This window comes from Olea europaea, chromosome 17 (assembly GCF_002742605.1).
Source record: "Olea europaea var. sylvestris chromosome 17, O_europaea_v1, whole genome shotgun sequence".
NCBI lineage: Eukaryota > Viridiplantae > Streptophyta > Magnoliopsida > Lamiales > Oleaceae > Olea > Olea europaea.
In genome coordinates this window covers 19663784-19682720 of record NC_036253.1, presented here as the reverse complement: position 1 = coordinate 19682720, position 18937 = coordinate 19663784, and positions in this window count along the sequence as shown.

Sequence of the window (18937 nt, the reverse complement as noted above, 5' to 3'; positions counted from 1 at the left end):
CAGCTAGCTTTGGAGTTTGATGAAGTGCTGGACAGAAAATTAGCCTGCAACTGCGGCAATTTTATCATTTGTCTCAACGGTGTCGGAATTGACTGAAATTTGGCAAGTTGATTGAAAATGGCTCGAGAAATTGGACTGGTATAGGGCTGCTAGCTGTGGAGTTTGAAGAAGTGCTGGATAGAAAATTAACCCGCACCGTGGACAATTTCTTCATTTGTCGCGACAGTGTCGAAATGGGCTGAAATTTGTAGGGTTGATTGGAAACGGCCCGAGAAATTGGACTGGTATAGGACAAATAGCTTTTGAGTTTGAAGAAGTGCTGGACAGAAAATTAACCCACACTAGGGACAATTTCATCATTTGTCGCGACGGTGTCGGAATGGGCTAAAATTTGGCAAGTTGATAGGAAACGGCCCGAGAAATTGGACTTATGCATAACAGCTAGCTTTGGGGTTTGAAAATGTGCCGGATAGAAAATTAACCAGGCCCAGGGCCAATTTCGTCATTTATCGCGACATTGTCGGAATGGGCTGAAATTCGACAACTTGATAGGAAATGGCCCGAGAAATTGGACTGATATAGGACAGCTAGCTTTGGAGTTTGAAGAAGTGTTGGACAGAAAATTAACCCGCACCAAGGGCAATTTCGTCATTTGTCGCGAAGGTGTCGGAATGGTCAAAAATTTTGTAGGTTGATTGGAAATGACTCGAGAAATTGGACTGATATAGGACATCTAGCTCTGGTGTTTGAAGAAGTGTTGGACAGAAAATTAACCCGCACAAGGGACAATTTCGTCATTTATCACGACGGTGTCGGAATGGGCTGAAATTTGACAGGTTGATTGTAAATGGCCCGAGAAATTGGAAGGATATAGGACGGCAAGCTTTGGAGTTTGAAGAAGTGGTAGATAGAAAATTAACCCACACAAGGGACAATTTCGTAATTTTCTCGACGATATCGGAATGGGCTGAAATTTGCCAGGCTGATTGGCAATGGCCTGAGAAATTGAACTGATATAGGACAACTAGCTTTGGAGTCTGAAGAAGAGCTGGACAGAAAATTAACCTGCACCGAGAGTAATTTTATCATTTGTCGCGACGGTGTCAAAATGGGCTGAAATTTGGTAGGTTGATTGGAAACGGCCCAAGAAATAGGATTGATATAAGACAGCTAGCTTTGGAGTTCGAAGAAGTGCCGGACGGAAAATTAACCAGCACTAGGGGCAATTTCTTCATTTGTCACGACGGTGTTGGAATGGGCTGAAGTTTGGCAGCTTAATTGGAAACAATACGAGAAATTGGACTGATTTGGGACAGCTAGCATTGGAGTTTGAAGAATTACTGGACAGAAAAGTAACCAATACTAGAGGCAACAGCTAGCATTGGAGTTTGAAGAATTGCTGGACAAAAAATTAACCAATACTAGAGGCAATTTCGTCATTTGTCTCGACGGTGTCGAAACGGGTTGAAATTTGGCAGGTTAAGTGGAAACAGCCCGAGAAATTGGACTGATATAGGACAGCTAGCTTTGGAGTTTGAAGAAGTGCTGGATAGAAAATTAACCCGCACCAGGGGCAATTTCGTCATTTGTGCGACAGTGTCGAAATGGGCTGAAATTCGGCAGGTTGATTGTAAATGGCCCTGCGAAAATGGACTGATATAGGACAACTAGTTTTGGAGTTTGAAGAAGTGCTCGACAGAAAATTAACCCGCACTAGGGGCAATTTCATCATTTTTCGCGACGGTGTCGGAATGAACTGAAATTTGGCTGGTTGATTGGAAGCGGCCCGAGAAATTGGACTGATACAAGACAGCTAGCTTTGGAGTTTGAAGAAGTGCTGGACAGAAAATTAACCCGCATCAGGGGTAATTTCGTCATTTGTCGCGATGTGTCGGAATGGGCAGAAATTTGGCAGCTTGATTGGAAACGGTACGAGAAATTGGACTGATACAGGACAACTATGTTTGGAGTTTGAAGAAGTGTTGGGCAGAAAATTAACCAGCCCCTGGGGCAATTTCGTCATTTATCGCGATGTTGTCGGAATGGGCTGAAATTCGATAAGTTGATAGGAAACGGCCCGAGAAATTGGACTAATATAGGACTGCTAGCTTTCGAGTTTGAAGAAGTGTTGGACAGAAAATTAACCCGCACCAGGGGCAATTTCGTCATTTCTCGCGAAGGTGTCGAAATGGTCAGAAATTTTCTAGGTTGATTGGAAATGACTCGAGAAATTGGACTGATGTAGGATAACTAGCTCTGGTGTTTGAAGAAGTGTTGGATAGAAAATTAACCCGCACCACGGACAATTTCGTCATTTATCACGACGGTGTCGGAATGGGCTGAAATTTGGCAGGTTGATTGCAAACGGCCCGAGAAATTGGAAGGATATAGGACAGCAAGCTTTGGAGTTTGAAGAAGTGGCACAAGGGACAATTTCGTCATTTGTCTCGACGGTATCGGAATGGGCTGAAATTTGGCAGGTTGATTGGAAATGGCATGAGAAATTGAACTGATATAGGACAGCTAGCTTCAGAGTTTGAACAAGTGCTAGACAGAAAATTAACCCGCACCAGGGGCAATTTCGTCATTTATCGCGACGGTGTCGGAATGAACTAAAATTTGGCTGGTTGATTGGAAACGGCCCGAGAAATTGGACTGATACAGGACAGCTAGCTTTGGAGTTTGAAGAAGTGATGGATAGAAAATTAACCCGCACCAGGGACGATTTCGTCATTTGTCGCGATCGTATCGGAATGGGCTGAAATTTGGCAGGTTGATTGGAAACGGTACGAGAAATTGGACTGATACAGGACAACTATGTTTGGAGTTTGAAGAAGTGCTGGGCAGAAAATTAACCCGCACCAGGGGCAATTTCGTCATTTGTCGCGACGGTGTCGGAATGGGTCGAAATTTTGCAAGTTGATTGTAAACGGCCTAAGAAATTGAAGAAGTGCTGGACAAAAAATTAACGCGCACCAGCGGTAATTTCGTCATTTGTCGCGATGGTGCTGGAATGAACTGAAATGTGGCAGGTTGATTGGAAATGGCCCGAGAAATTGGACTGATACAGGACAGCTAGCTTTGGAGTTTGAAGAAGTGCTGGCCAGAAAATTAACCCGCACCAGGGACAATTTCATCAATTGTCGCGACATTGTCGGAATGGGCTGAAATTTGGCTGGTTGAGTGGAAACGGCCCGAGAAATTGGACTGATACAGGACAGCTAGCTTTGGAGTTTGAAGAAGTGCTGGCCAGAAAATTAACCCGCACCAGGGACAATTTCATCAATTGTCGCGACATTGTCGGAATGGGCTGAAATTTGGCTGGTTGAGTGGAAACGGCCCGAGAAATTGGACTGATACAGGACAGCTAGCTTTGGAGTTTGAAGAAGTGCTGGCCAGAAAATTAACCCGCACCAGGGACAATTTCATCAATTGTCGCGACATTGTCGGAATGGGCTGAAATTTGGCTGGTTGAGTGGAAACGGCCCGAGAAATTGGACTGATACAGGACAGCTAGCTTTGGAGTTTGAAGAAGTGCTGGCCAGAAAATTAACCCGCACCAGGGACAATTTCATCAATTGTCGCGACATTGTCGGAATGGGCTGAAATTTGGCTGGTTGAGTGGAAACGGCCCGAGAAATTGGACTGATACAGGACAGCTAGCTTTGGAGTTTGAAGAAGTGCTGGCCAGAAAATTAACCCGCACCAGGGACAATTTCATCAATTGTCGCGACATTGTCGGAATGGGCTGAAATTTGGCTGGTTGAGTGGAAACGGCCCGAGAAATTGGACTGATACAGGACAGCTAGCTTTGGAGTTTGAAGAAGTGCTGGCCAGAAAATTAACCCGCACCAGGGACAATTTCATCAATTGTCGCGACATTGTCGGAATGGGCTGAAATTTGGCTGGTTGAGTGGAAACGGCCCGAGAAATTGGACTGATACAGGACAGCTAGCTTTGGAGTTTGAAGAAGTGCTGGCCAGAAAATTAACCCGCACCAGGGACAATTTCATCAATTGTCGCGACATTGTCGGAATGGGCTGAAATTTGGCTGGTTGAGTGGAAACGGCCCGAGAAATTGGACTGATACAGGACAGCTAGCTTTGGAGTTTGAAGAAGTGCTGGCCAGAAAATTAACCCGCACCAGGGACAATTTCATCAATTGTCGCGACATTGTCGGAATGGGCTGAAATTTGGCTGGTTGAGTGGAAACGGCCCGAGAAATTGGACTGATACAGGACAGCTAGCTTTGGAGTTTGAAGAAGTGCTGGCCAGAAAATTAACCCGCACCAGGGACAATTTCATCAATTGTCGCGACATTGTCGGAATGGGCTGAAATTTGGCTGGTTGAGTGGAAACGGCCCGAGAAATTGGACTGATACAGGACAGCTAGCTTTGGAGTTTGAAGAAGTGCTGGCCAGAAAATTAACCCGCACCAGGGACAATTTCATCAATTGTCGCGACATTGTCGGAATGGGCTGAAATTTGGCTGGTTGAGTGGAAACGGCCCGAGAAATTGGACTGATACAGGACAGCTAGCTTTGGAGTTTGAAGAAGTGCTGGCCAGAAAATTAACCCGCACCAGGGACAATTTCATCAATTGTCGCGACATTGTCGGAATGGGCTGAAATTTGGCTGGTTGAGTGGAAACGGCCCGAGAAATTGGACTGATACAGGACAGCTAGCTTTGGAGTTTGAAGAAGTGCTGGCCAGAAAATTAACCCGCACCAGGGACAATTTCATCAATTGTCGCGACATTGTCGGAATGGGCTGAAATTTGGCTGGTTGAGTGGAAACGGCCCGAGAAATTGGACTGATACAGGACAGCTAGCTTTGGAGTTTGAAGAAGTGCTGGCCAGAAAATTAACCCGCACCAGGGACAATTTCATCAATTGTCGCGACATTGTCGGAATGGGCTGAAATTTGGCTGGTTGAGTGGAAACGGCCCGAGAAATTGGACTGATACAGGACAGCTAGCTTTGGAGTTTGAAGAAGTGCTGGCCAGAAAATTAACCCGCACCAGGGACAATTTCATCAATTGTCGCGACATTGTCGGAATGGGCTGAAATTTGGCTGGTTGAGTGGAAACGGCCCGAGAAATTGGACTGATACAGGACAGCTAGCTTTGGAGTTTGAAGAAGTGCTGGCCAGAAAATTAACCCGCACCAGGGACAATTTCATCAATTGTCGCGACATTGTCGGAATGGGCTGAAATTTGGCTGGTTGAGTGGAAACGGCCCGAGAAATTGGACTGATACAGGACAGCTAGCTTTGGAGTTTGAAGAAGTGCTGGCCAGAAAATTAACCCGCACCAGGGACAATTTCATCAATTGTCGCGACATTGTCGGAATGGGCTGAAATTTGGCTGGTTGAGTGGAAACGGCCCGAGAAATTGGACTGATACAGGACAGCTAGCTTTGGAGTTTGAAGAAGTGCTGGCCAGAAAATTAACCCGCACCAGGGACAATTTCATCAATTGTCGCGACATTGTCGGAATGGGCTGAAATTTGGCTGGTTGAGTGGAAACGGCCCGAGAAATTGGACTGATACAGGACAGCTAGCTTTGGAGTTTGAAGAAGTGCTGGCCAGAAAATTAACCCGCACCAGGGACAATTTCATCAATTGTCGCGACATTGTCGGAATGGGCTGAAATTTGGCTGGTTGAGTGGAAACGGCCCGAGAAATTGGACTGATACAGGACAGCTAGCTTTGGAGTTTGAAGAAGTGCTGGCCAGAAAATTAACCCGCACCAGGGACAATTTCATCAATTGTCGCGACATTGTCGGAATGGGCTGAAATTTGGCTGGTTGAGTGGAAACGGCCCGAGAAATTGGACTGATACAGGACAGCTAGCTTTGGAGTTTGAAGAAGTGCTGGCCAGAAAATTAACCCGCACCAGGGACAATTTCATCAATTGTCGCGACATTGTCGGAATGGGCTGAAATTTGGCAAGTTGATTGTAAAAAGCCCAAGAAATTGTACTGATATAGGACAGTTAGCTATGGAGTTTGAAGAAGTGCTGGACAGAAAATTAAACCGCACCAGGGGCAATTTCGTCGTTTGTCGCGATGGTGTCGAAATGGGCTTAAATTTGGCAGGTTGATTGGAAAGGACACGAGAAATTGGACTGATATAGGACAGCTAGCTGTGGAGTTTGAAGAAGTGCTGGCCAGAAAATTAACCCGCACCAGGGACAATTTCATCAATTGTCGCGACATTGTCGGAATGGGCTGAAATTTTGCATGTTGATTGGAAATGGCCCGGGAAATTGGACTGATATAAGACAGTTAGCTTCGGAGTCTGAAGAAGCGCTGGACAGAAAATTAACCCGCACCCAGGGTAATTTCGTTATTTGTCGCGATGGTGTCGGAATGGGCTTAAATTTGGCAGGTTGTTTGGAAAGGACACGAGAAATTGGACTGATATAGGACAGCTAGCTTTGGAGTTTGAAGAAGTGCTGGACAGAAAATTAACACGCACCAGGGGCGATTTCGTCATTTCTCGCAACGGTGTCGGAATGGGCTGAAATTTTACAGGTTGATTGGAAATGGCCCAAGAAATTGAACTGATATAGGGCAGCAAGCTTTGGAGTTCGAAGAAGTGCTGGACAGAAAATGAACCCACACAAGGTGCAATTTCGTCATTTGTTACGTCGGTGACGAAACGGACTGAAATTTTGGGAGGTTGATTGGAAACGGCTCGAGAAATTGGACTGATATAGCACAGCTAGCTTTGGAGATTGAAGAAGCGCTGGACAGAAAATTAACCCGCAAGAGGGGTAATTTCGTCATTTGTCGCGACGGTGTCAGAATGAGCTTAAATTTGGTAAGTTGATTGGAAAGGGCCCGAGAAATTGGACTGATTTTGGACAGCTAGCTTTGGAGTTTGATGAAGTACTGGACAGAAAATTAACGCACCAGGGGCAATTTCGTCATTTGTCGCGACGGTGTCGGAATGGGCTGAAATTTTGCATGTCGATTGGAAACGGCCCGAGAAATTGGACTGATATAAGACAGTTAGCTTTGGAGTTTGAAGAAGTGCTGGACAGAAAATTAACCCGCACCCAGGGTAATTTTGTTATTTGTCGCGATGGTGTCGGAATGGGCTGAAATTTGGCAGGTTGTTTGGAAAGGGCACCAGAAATTGGACTGATATAGGACAGCTAGCTTTGGAGTTTGAAGAAGTGCTGGACAGAAAATTAACACGCACCTTGGGCAATTTTGCCATTTCTCGTGACGGTGTCGGAATGGGCTGAAATTTTGCAGATTGATTGGAAACGGCCCGATAAATTGACCTGATATTGGACAGCTAGCTTTGGAATTTGAAGAAGTGCTGGACAGAAAATTCACCCGCAACTGTGGCAATTTTGTCATTTGTCTCAACAGTGTCGGAATTGGCTGAAATTTGGTAGGTTGATTGAAAACGGCTCGAGAAATTGGACTGGTATAGGACTGCTAGCTGTGGAGTTTGAAGAAGTGCTGGACAGAAAATTAACCCGCACCGTGGAAAATTTTGTAATTTGTCACGACGGTGTCGGAATGGACTGAAATTTGTAGGGTTGATTGGAAATGGCCCAAGAAATTGGACTGATATACGACAAATAGCTTTTGAGTTTGAAGAAGTGCTGGACAGAAAATTAACCCACACTAGGGACAATTTCATCATTTGTCGCGACGGTGTCGGAATGGGCTGAAATTTGGCAAGTTGATAGGAAACGGCCCGAGAAATTGAACTTATACAGAGCAGCTAGCTTTGGAGTTTGAAAAAGTGCCGGACAGAAAATTGACCAGGCCCTGGGGCAATTTCGTCATTTATCGCGACGTTGTCGGAATGGGCTGAAATTCGGGAAGTTGATAGAAAATGGCCCGAGAAATTGGACTGATATAGGACAGCTAACTTTGGAGTTTGAAGGAGTTTTGGACAGGAAATTAACCCGCACCAGGGGCAATTTCGTCATTTGTTGCGAAGGTGTCGAAATGGTTAGAAATTTTGTAGGTTGATTGGAAATGACTCGAGAAATTGGACTGATATAGGATAACTGGCTCTGGTGTTTGAAGAAGTGTTGGACAGAAAATTAACCCGCACCAGGGACAATTTCGTTATTTATCACGACGGTGTCGGAATGGGCTGAAATTTGGCAGGTTGATTGGAAACGGCCCGAGAAATTGGAAGGATATAGGACAGCAAGCTTTGGAGTTTGAAGAAGTGGTGGACAGAAAATTAACCCACACTAGGGACAATTTCGTCATTTGTCTCGACGGTATCGGAATGGGATGAAATTTGGCAGGTTGATTGGAAATGGCCCGAGAAATTGAACTGATATAGGACAGTTAGCTTTGGAGTCTGAAGAAGAGCTGGATAGAAAATTAACCTGCATCGAGCACAATTTTATCATTTGTCGCGACGGTGTCAAAATGGGCTGAAACTTGGTAGGTTGATTGGAAACGGCCCAAGAAATAGGATTGATATAAGACAGCTAGCTGTGGAGTTTGAAGAAGTGCTGGGCAGAAAATTAACCAGCACCAGGGGCAATTTCGTCATTTGTCACGACGGTGTCAAAATGGGCTGAAATTTGGCAGGTTGATTGGAAACAATACGAGAAATTGGACTAATATAGGACAGCTAGCATTGGACTTTGAAGAATTGCTGGACAGAAAATTAACCAGTACTAGAGGCAACAGCTAGCATTGGAGTTTGAAGAATTGCTGGACAGAAAATTAACCAGTACTAGAGGCAATTTCGTCATTTGTCTCGACGGTGTCGGAATGGGCTGAAATTTGGCTGGTTGAGTGGAAACGGCCCGAGAAATTGGACTGATATAGGAAAGCTAGCTTTGGAGTTTGAAAAAGTGCTGGATAGAAAATTAACCCGCACCAGGGGCAATTTCGTCATTTGTGCGACGGTGTCGAAATGGGCTGAAATTCGACAGGCTGATTGTAAACGGTCTGCGAAAATGGACTGATGTAGGACAGCTAGTTTTAGAGTTTGAAGAAGTGCTGGATAGAAAATTAACCCGCACCAGGGGCAATTTCGTCATTTGTCGCGATGGTTTCGAAATGGGCTAAAATTTGGCAAGTTGATTGGAAACGGTACGAGAAATTGGACTGATACGGGAAAGCTATGTTTGGAGTTTGAAGAAGTGCTGGACCGAAAATTAACCCGCACTAGAGGGAATTTTGTCGTTGTCACTACGGTGTCGAAATGGGTTGAAATTGGGCAGGTAGATTGGAAACGGCCCGAGAAATTGGACTGGTATAGAACTGCTAGTTGTGGAGTTTGAAGAAGTGTTGGATAGAAAATTAACCCATACCAGGAACAATTTCGTCATTTCTCGCGACGGTGTCGCAATGGGCTAAAATTTGGCAGGTTAATAGGAAACGGGCCGAGAAATTGGAATGATATAGGATAGCTAGCTTTGGAGTCTGAAGAATTGTTGGACAGAAAATTAACCCGCACAAGGGGTAATTTCGTCATCTGTCCCGACGGTGTCGAAATGAACTGAAATTTGGCCGGTTGATTGGAAACGGCCGGACAAATTGGACTGATACAGGACAGCTAGCTTTGGAGTTTGAAGAAGTGTTCGACAGAAAATTAACCCACACTAGGGGTAATTTCGTCATTTGTCTCGACGGTGTCGGAATGGGTTAAAATTTGGCAGGTTGATTCTAAACAGCCCAGGAAATTGAAGAAGTGCTAGAAGGAAAATTAACCCGCACCATGGGCAATTTCGTCATTTATCGCGACGGCGTCGGAATGGGCTGACATTTGACAGGTTGATTTTAAATGGCCCAAGAAATAGGACAGCTAGCTTTGGAGTTTGAAAAAGTGCTAGACAGAAATTTAACCTACACCAGGGGCAATTTCGTCATTTGCCGCGACGGTGTCAGCATGGGCTGAAATTTGGCATGTTGATTGGAAACACCCCGAGAAATTGGACTGATATAGGACAGCTAGCTTTGGAGTTTGAAGAAGTGTTGGAAAGAAAATTAACCCGCACCGGGAGCAATTTCGTCATTTGTTGCGACGGTGTCGGAATGGGCTGAAACTTGGCTGGTTGATTGGAAACGGCCCGAGAAATGGGACGAATATAGGACAGCTAGCTTTGGAGTTCGAAGAAGTGCTGGATAGAAAATGAACCCGCACCAGGGACAATTTCGTAATTTGCCGCGACGGTGTCGAAATGGGTTGAAATTTGGCAAGTTGATTGGAAACGACCCAAGAAATCGAACTGATATGGGAAAGCTAGCTTCGGAGTTTGAAGAAGTGTTGGACAAAAAATTAACACGCACCAGGGGTAATTTAGTCATTTGTTGCAACGGTATTGGAATGGGATGAAATTTGGGAGGTTGATCGGAAACGGCCTGAGAAATTGGACTAATATAGAACAGCTGGCTTTGGAATTTGAAGAAAAGCTGGACAGAAAATTAACCTGCACATGGGGCAATTTCATCATTTCTCGCGATGGTATCGGAAGGGCTAAAATTTGGCAGGTTAATTGGAAACGGCAAGCGAAAATGGACTGATATAGGACAGCTAGTTTTGGAGCTTGAAGAAGTATTGGACAGAAAATTAACCCGCAGTAGGGGCAATTTCGTCATTTTTCCCGACGGTGTCGAAAAGTGCTGAAATTTGGCTGGTTGATTGGAAACGGCCCGAGAAATTGGACTGATAATGGACAGCTAGCTTTGGAGTTTGAAGAAGTGTTGGACAGAAAATTAACTCGCACCAGGGGCAATTTCATCGTTTGTCGTGACGGTGTCAGAATGGGTTTAAATTTGGCAGGTTGATTAGAAACGGGCCGGGAATTTGGACTAATATAGGACAGCTAGCTTTGGAGTTTGAAGAAGTGCTGGATAGAAAATCGACCAGCACCAGGGGCAATTTTGTCATTTGTCGCACGATGTCGGAGTGGGCTGAAATTTGGCAGGTTGATTGTAAACAGCCCAAGAAATTGGACTGATATAGGACAGCTAGCTTTGGGGTTTGAAGAAGTCCTGGACAGAAAATTAACCAGCACCAGGGGCAATTTCGTCATTTGTCACGACGATGTCGGAATGGGCTGAAATTTGGCAGGTTGATTGTAAACAGCCCAAGAAATTGTATTGATACAGGATAGCTAGCTATGGAGTTTGAAGAAGTGCTGGACAGAAAATTAACCCCCACTGGGGGCAATTATGTCATTTGTCGCAACGGTGTCAGAATTGGCTGAAATTTGGCAGGTTGATTTTAAACGGCCCAAGAAATAGGACTGACATAGGACAGCTAGCTTTGAAGTTTGAAGAAGTGCTGGGCAAAAAATTAACCCGCACCAAGGGCAATTTCTTCATTTGTCACGACGGTATCGAAATGGGCTGAAATTTGACAAGTTGATTGGAAACGATACGAGAAATTCGACTGATATAGGACAGCTAGCATTGGAGTTTGAAGAATTTCTGGACAGAAAATTAACCAGTACTAGAGGCAACAGCTAGCATTGGAGTTTGAAGAATTGCTGGACAGAAAATTAACTAGTACTAGAGGCAATTTCGTCATTTGTCTCGACGGTGTCGGAATGGGCTGAAATTTCGCAGGTTGAGTGGAAACGGCCAGAGAAATTGGACTGATATAGGATAGCTAGCTTTGGAGTTTGAAGAAGTGCTGGATAGAAAATTAACCCGTACCTGGGGCAATTTCGTCATTTGTGCGACGGTGTCGAAATGGGCTGAAATTCGACAAGTTGATTGTAAATGGCCCCGCGAAAATGGACAGATATAGGACAGCTAGTTTTGAAGTTTGAAGAAGTGTTGGACAGAAAATTAACCCGCACCAGGGGCAATTTCGTCATTTGACGCGACGGTGTCGGAATGAACTGAAATTTGGCTGGTTGATTGGAAACGGCCCGAGAAATTGGACTGATTGTGGATAGCTAGCTTTGGAGTTTGAAGAAGTGTTGGACAGAAAATTGACTCGCACCAGGGGCAATTTCGTCGTTTATCGTGACGGTGTCAGAATGGGTTTAAATTTGGCTCGTTGAATGGAAACGGGCCGAGAATTTGGACTGATATAGGATAGCTAGCTTTGGAGTTTGAAAAAGTGCTGGATAGAAAATCAACCAGCACCAGGGGCAATATTGTCATTTGTCGCGCGATGTCGGAATGGGCTGAAATTTGGCAGGTTGATTGTAAACAGCCCAAGAAATTGGACTGATATAGGACAGCTAGCTTTGGGGTTTGAAGAAGTCCTGGACAGAAAATTAACCAGCACCAGGGGCAATTTCGTCATTTGTCGCGACGATGTCGGAATGGGCTGAAATTTGGCAGGTTGATTGTAAACAGCCCAAGAAATTGTATTGATACAGGACAGCTAGCTATGGAGTTTGAAGAAGTGCTGGACAGAAAATTAACCCCCACTAGGGGCAATTATGTCATTTGTCGCAACGGTGTCGAATAGGCTGAAATTTGGCAAGTTGATTTTAAATGGCCCAAGAAATAAGACTGATATAGGATAGCTAGCTTTGGAGTTTGAAGAAGTGCTGGACAGAAAATTTAGCCGCACCAAGGGCAATTTCTTCATTTGTCGCGACGGTGTCGAAATGTGCTGAAATTTGGCTGGTTGATTCGAAACGGTACGAGAAATTAGACTTATATAGGACAGCTAGCATTGGAGTTTGAAGAATTGCTGGACAGAAAATTAACCAGTACTAGAGGCAACAGCTAGCATTGGACTTTGAAGAATTGCTAGACAGAAAATTAACAAGTACTAGAGGCAATTTCGTCGTTTGTCTCGATGGTGTCGGAATGAGCTGAAATTTCGCAGGTTGAGTGGAAACGGCCCGAGAAATTGGACTGATATAGGAAAGCTTGCTTTGGAGTTTGAAGAAGTGCTGGATAGAAAATTAACCCGCACTAGGGCCAATTTCGTCATTTGTGCGACGGTGTCGAAATGGGCTAAAATTCGACAGGTTGATTGTAAACGGCCCCGCGAAAATGGACTGATATAGGATAGCTAGTTTTGGAGTTTGAAGAAGTGCTGGACAGAAAACTAACCCGCACTAGGGGCAATTTCGTCATTTGTCGCGACGGTGTTGGAATGAACTGAAAGTTGGCTGGTTGATTGGAAACGGCCCAAGAAATTCGACTAATACAGGACAGCTAGCTTTGGAGTTAGAAGAAGTACTGGACAGAAAATTAACCCGCACCAGGGTCAATTTCGTCATTTGTCGCGATCATGTCGGAATGGGCCGAAATTTGGAAGGTTGATTGGAAACGGTACGAGAAATTGGACTGATACAGGACAACTATGTTTGGAGTTTGAAGAAGTACTGGGCAGAAATTAACCCGCACCAGGGGCAATTTCATCATTTGTCGCGTCGGTGTCGGAATGGGTTTAAATTTGAAAGGTTGATTGTAAACGGCCCAAAAAATTGAAGAAGTGCTGGACAAAAAATTAACCCGCACCAGCGGTAATTTCGTCATTTGTCGCGATGGTGTCGGAATGAACTGAAATGTGGCAGGTTGATTGGAAATGGCCCGAGAAATTAGACTGATATATGACAGCTAGCTTTTGACTTTGAAGAAGTGCTGGACAGAAAATTAACCCGCACCAGGGGCAATTTCGTCATTTGTCGCAATGGTATCGGAATGGGCTAAAATTTGGCAGGTTGATTGGAAACGGTACGAGAAATTGGACTGATACAGGAAAGCTATGTTTGGAGTTTGAAGAAGTGCTGGAAAGAAAATTAACCCGCACCAGGGGCAATTTCCTCATTTGTCGCGATCGTGTCGGAATGGGCTGAAATTTGACAGGTTGATTGGAAACGGTACGAGAAATTGGACTGATATAGGGCAACTATGTTTGGAGTTTGAAGAAGTGCTGGGCAGAAAATAAACCCGCACCAGGGGCAATTTCGTCATTTGTCGCGACGGTGTCAGGATGGGTTGAAATTTGGCAGGTTGATTATAAACGGCCCAAGAAATTGAAGAAGTGCTGGACAAAAAATTAACCCGCACCAGCGGTAAATTCGTCATTTGTCGTGATGGTGCCGGAATGAACTGAAATGTGGCAGGTTGATTGGAAATGGCCCTAAAAATTGGACTGATGTATGACAGCTAGCTTTGGAGTTTGAAGAAGTGCTGGACAAAAAATTAGCCCGCACTAGGGACAATTTCGTCATTTGTCGCGATGGTATCGGAATGGGCTAAAATTTGGCAGGTTGATTGGAAATGGTACGAGAAATTGGACTGATACAGGACAGCTATGTTTGGAGTTTGAAGAACTACTGGACAGAAAATTAACCCACACCAGGGACAATTTCGTCTTTTGACGCGACGTTGTCGGAATGGACTGAAATTCGAAAGGTTGATTGTAAACGGCCCAAGAAATTGGACTGATATAGGACAGCTAGCTTTGGGCTTTGAAGAAGTCCTGGACAGAAAATTAACCCGCAACAGGGGTAATTTTTTCATTTGTCGTGACGATATCGGAATGGGCTGAAATTTAGCAGGTTGATTGTAAATAGCCCAAGAAATTTTACTAATATAGGACAGCTAGCTATGGGGTTTGAAGAAGTGCTGGACAAAAAATTAACCCGCACTAGGGACAATTTCGTCATTTCTCGCGACGGTGTCGGAATGGGCTGAAATTTGGCAGGTTGATTTTAAACGGCCCAAGAAATAGGACTGGTATAGGACAGCTAGCTTTGGAGTTTGAAGAAGTGCTGGACTGAATATTAACCTATGCCAGGGACAATTTCGTCATTTGCCGTGACGGTGTCGAAATGGGTTGAAACTTGGTAGGTTGATTGTATACGGCCCAAGAAATTGGGCTGATATAGTACAGCTAGCTTTGGAGTTTGAAAAAGTGCTGGACCGAAAATTAACCCGCACTAGAGGGAATTTTGTCGTTGTCGCGATGGTGTCGAAATGGGTTGAAATTTGGCAGGTAGATTGGAAACGGCCCGAGAAATTGGACTAGTATAGGACTGCTAGCTGTGGAGTTTGAAGAAGTGTTGGATAGAAAATTAACCCACACCAGGGACAATTTTGTCATTTGTCGCGACGGTGTCGCAATGGGCTAAAATTTGGCAGGTTGATAGGAAACAGGCCGAGAAATTGGAATTATATAGGATAGCTAGCTTTGGAGTCTGAAGAATTTTTAGACCGAAAATTAACCCGCACCAGGGGCAATTTAGGCATTTGTTACGATGGTGTCGGAACTGGCTGAAATTTGGCAGGTTGAATGGAAACGGCCCGAGAAATTGGACGGACATAGGACAGCAAGCTTTGGAGTCAGAAGAAGAGCTGGACAGAAAATTAACCTACACCAGGTGCAATTTCATCATTTGTCGCGACGGTGTCAAAATGGGCTAAAATTTGGCAGGCTGATTGTAAACGGCCCAAGAAATAGGATTGATATAGGACAGCTAGCTTTGGAGTTTGAAGAAGTGTTGGACAGAAAATAAACCAGCACCAGGGGCAATTTCGTCATTTGTCACGACGGTGTCGGAATGGGCTGAAATTTGGCGGGTTGATTGGAAACGGTATGAGAAGTTGGACTGATATGGGACAGCTGGCTTTGGAGTTTGAAGAAGTGCTGGGCAGAAAATTAACCAGCACTAGGGACAATTTCGTCATTTGTAGCGACAGTGTCGGAATGGGACGAAATTTAGCAGGCTGATTGGAAACAGCCCGAGAAATTTGGACTAATATAGGACAGCTAGCTTTGGAGTTTGAGGAAGTGCTGGACAAAAATTAACCCGCACTAGGGGCAATTTTGTCATTTGTGCGACGGTGTCGAAATGGGCTGAAATTTAGCAGGTTGATTGGAAACGGCTCGTGAACATGGACTGATATAGGACAGCTAGTTTTGGAGTTTGAAGAAGTGTTGGACAGAAAATTAACCCGCACCGGGGCAATTTCATCATTTGTCGCGACGGTGTCGAAATGAACTGAAATTTGGCTAGTTGATTGGAAATGGCCCGACAAATTGGACTGATACAGGACAGCTAGCTTTGGAGTTTGAAGAAGTGTTCGACAGAAAATTAACCCGCACTAGGGGTAATTTCGTCATTTGTCGCGACGGTGTCGGAATGGGTTAAAATTTGGCAGGTTGATTATAAATGGCCCAAGAAATTGAAGAAGTGCTGGACGAAAAATTAACCCACACCAGGGGCATTTTCGTCATTTGTCGCGACCGTGTCGGAATGGGCTGAATTTTGGCGGGTTGATTTTAAACGGCCCAAGAAACAGGATTGATATAGGACAGCTAGCTTTGGAGTTTGAAGAAGTGCTGGACAGAAAATTAACCTGCACCAGGGGCAATTTCGCCATTTGTCGCGACGGTGTCGGCATGGGCTGAAATTTGGCAGGTTGATTGGAAACGGCCTGAGAAATTGGACTGATATAGGACAGCTAGCTTTGGAGTTTGAAGAAGTGCTGGACAGAAAATTAACCCACCCTAGGGGCATTTTCATCATTTGTCGTGACAGTGTCGGAATGGGCTAAAACTCGGCAGGTTGATTGGTAACGGCCCAAGAAATTGGAATGATATAGGACAGCTAGCATTGGAGTTTGAAGAAGTGTTGGAAAGAAAATTAACCCGTACCAGGTGCAATTTCGTCATTTGTCGTGACGGTGTCGGAATGGGCTGAAATTTGACAAGTTGATTGTAAACATCCCAAGAAATTGGACTGATATAGGACAGCTAGCTATGGAGTTTGAAGAAGTGATGGACAGAAAATTAACCTACACCAGGGACAATTTCGTCATTTGTCCCGACGGCGTCGGAATGGGCTGAAGTTTGGCAGGCTGATTTTAAACAGCCCAAGAAATTGGACTGATATGGGACAGCTAGCTTTGGAGTTTGAAGAAGTGCTGGACAGAAAATTAACCAGCACCCGGGGCAATTTCGTCATTTGCCGCGACGGTGTCGGCATGGGCTGAAATTTGGCATGTTGATTGGAAGTGGCCCGAGAAATTGGATTGATATAGGACAGCTAGCTTTGGAGTTTGAAGAAGTGTTGGACAGAAAATTAACCCGCACCAGGGGCAATTTCATCATTTGTCGTGACGGTGTCGGAATGTAATGAAATTTGGCAGGTTGATTGGAAACGGCCCGAGAAATGAGACGGATGTAGGACAGCTATCTTTGGAGTTTGAAGAAGTGGTGGATAGAAAATGAACCAGCACCAGGGACAATTTCGTCATTTGCCGCGACGGTGTCGAAATGGGTTGAAATTTGGCAGGTTGACTGTATACGACCCAAGAAATTGGACTGATATAGTACAGCTAGCTTTGGAGTTTGAAGAATTGTTGGACAAAAAATTAACCCGCACCAGGGGCAATTTAGTCATTTGTTGCAACGGTATCGGAATAGGATGAAATTTGGGAGGTTGATTGGAAATGACCTGAGAAATTGGGCTGATATGGGACAGCTGGCTTTGGAATTTGAAGAAAAGCTGGACAGAAAATTAACCTGCACCTGGGGCAATTTCGTCATTTGTCGCAACGGTGTCGAAATGGGCTGAAATTCGACAGGTTGATTAAAAACGGCCCGCGAAAATGGACTAATATAGGACAGCTAGTTTTGGAGCTTGAAGAAGTATTGGACAGAAAATTAACCCGCAGTAGGGGTAATTTCGTCATTTGTCTCGACGGTGTCGAAAAGAGCTGAAATTTGGCTGGTTGATTGGAAACGGCCCGAGAAATTGGACTGATAATGAACAGCTAGCTTTGGAGTTTGAAGAAGTGCTGGACAGAAAATTAACTCGCACCAGGGGCAATTTCGTCGTTTGTAGTGACGGTGTCAGAATGGGTTTAAATTTGGCAGGTTGATTGGAAACGAATCGAGAATTTGGACTAATATAGGATAGCTAGCTTTGGAGTTTGAAGAAGTGCTGGTTAGAAAATCAACCAGCACCAAGGGCAATTTTGTCATTTGTCGCACGATGTCGAAATGGGCTGAAATTTGTCAGGCTGATTGTAAACAACCTAAGAAATTTGACTGATGTAGGACAGCTAGCTTTGGGGTTTGAAGAAGTCCTGGACAGAAAATTAACCAGCACTTGGGGCAATTTCGTCATTTGTCGTGACGAAGTTGGAATGGGCTGAAATTTGGCAGGTTGATTGTAAACAGCCCAAGAAATTGTATTGATATATGACAGCTAGCTATGGAGTTTGAAGAAGTGCTGGACAGAAAATTAACTCGCACTAGGGGCAATTTTGTCATTTGTCGCAACGGTGTTAGAATAGGCTGAAATTTGGCAGGTTGATTTTAAACGGCCCAAGAAATAGGACTGATATAGGACAGCTAGCTTTGGAGTTTGAAGAAGTGCTGGACAGAAAATTAACCCGTACCAAGGGTAATTTCTTCATTTGTCGCACGGTGTCGAAATGGGCCGAAATTTGGCAGGTTGATTGGAAACGGTACAAGAAATTGGACTGATACAGGAAAACTATGTTTGGAGTTTGAAGAAGTGTTGGGCAGAAAATTGACCCACACCAAGGGCAATTTCGTCATTTATCGCGATGGTGTTGGAATAGGTTGAAAATTGGCAGGTTGATTGTAAACAGCCCAAGAAATTAGACTGATATAGGACAGCTAGCTTTTGGGTTTGAAGAGGTCCTGGACAGAAAATTAACCAGCACCAGGGGCAATTTCGTCATTTGTCACGACGATGTCGGAATGGGCTGAAATTTGTCAGGTTGATTGTAAACAGCCCAAGAAATTGTATTGATGTAGGACAGCTAGCTATGGAGTTTGAAGAAGTACTGGACAGAAAATTAACCCGCACTAGGGACAATTTTGTCATTTGTCGCAACGATGTCAGAATAGGCTGAAATTTGGCAGGTTGATTTTAAACGGCCCAAGAAATAGGACTGATATAGGACAGCTAGCTTTGGAGTTTGAAGAAGTGCTGGATAGAAAATTAACCCGCACCAAGGGCAATTTCTTCATTTGT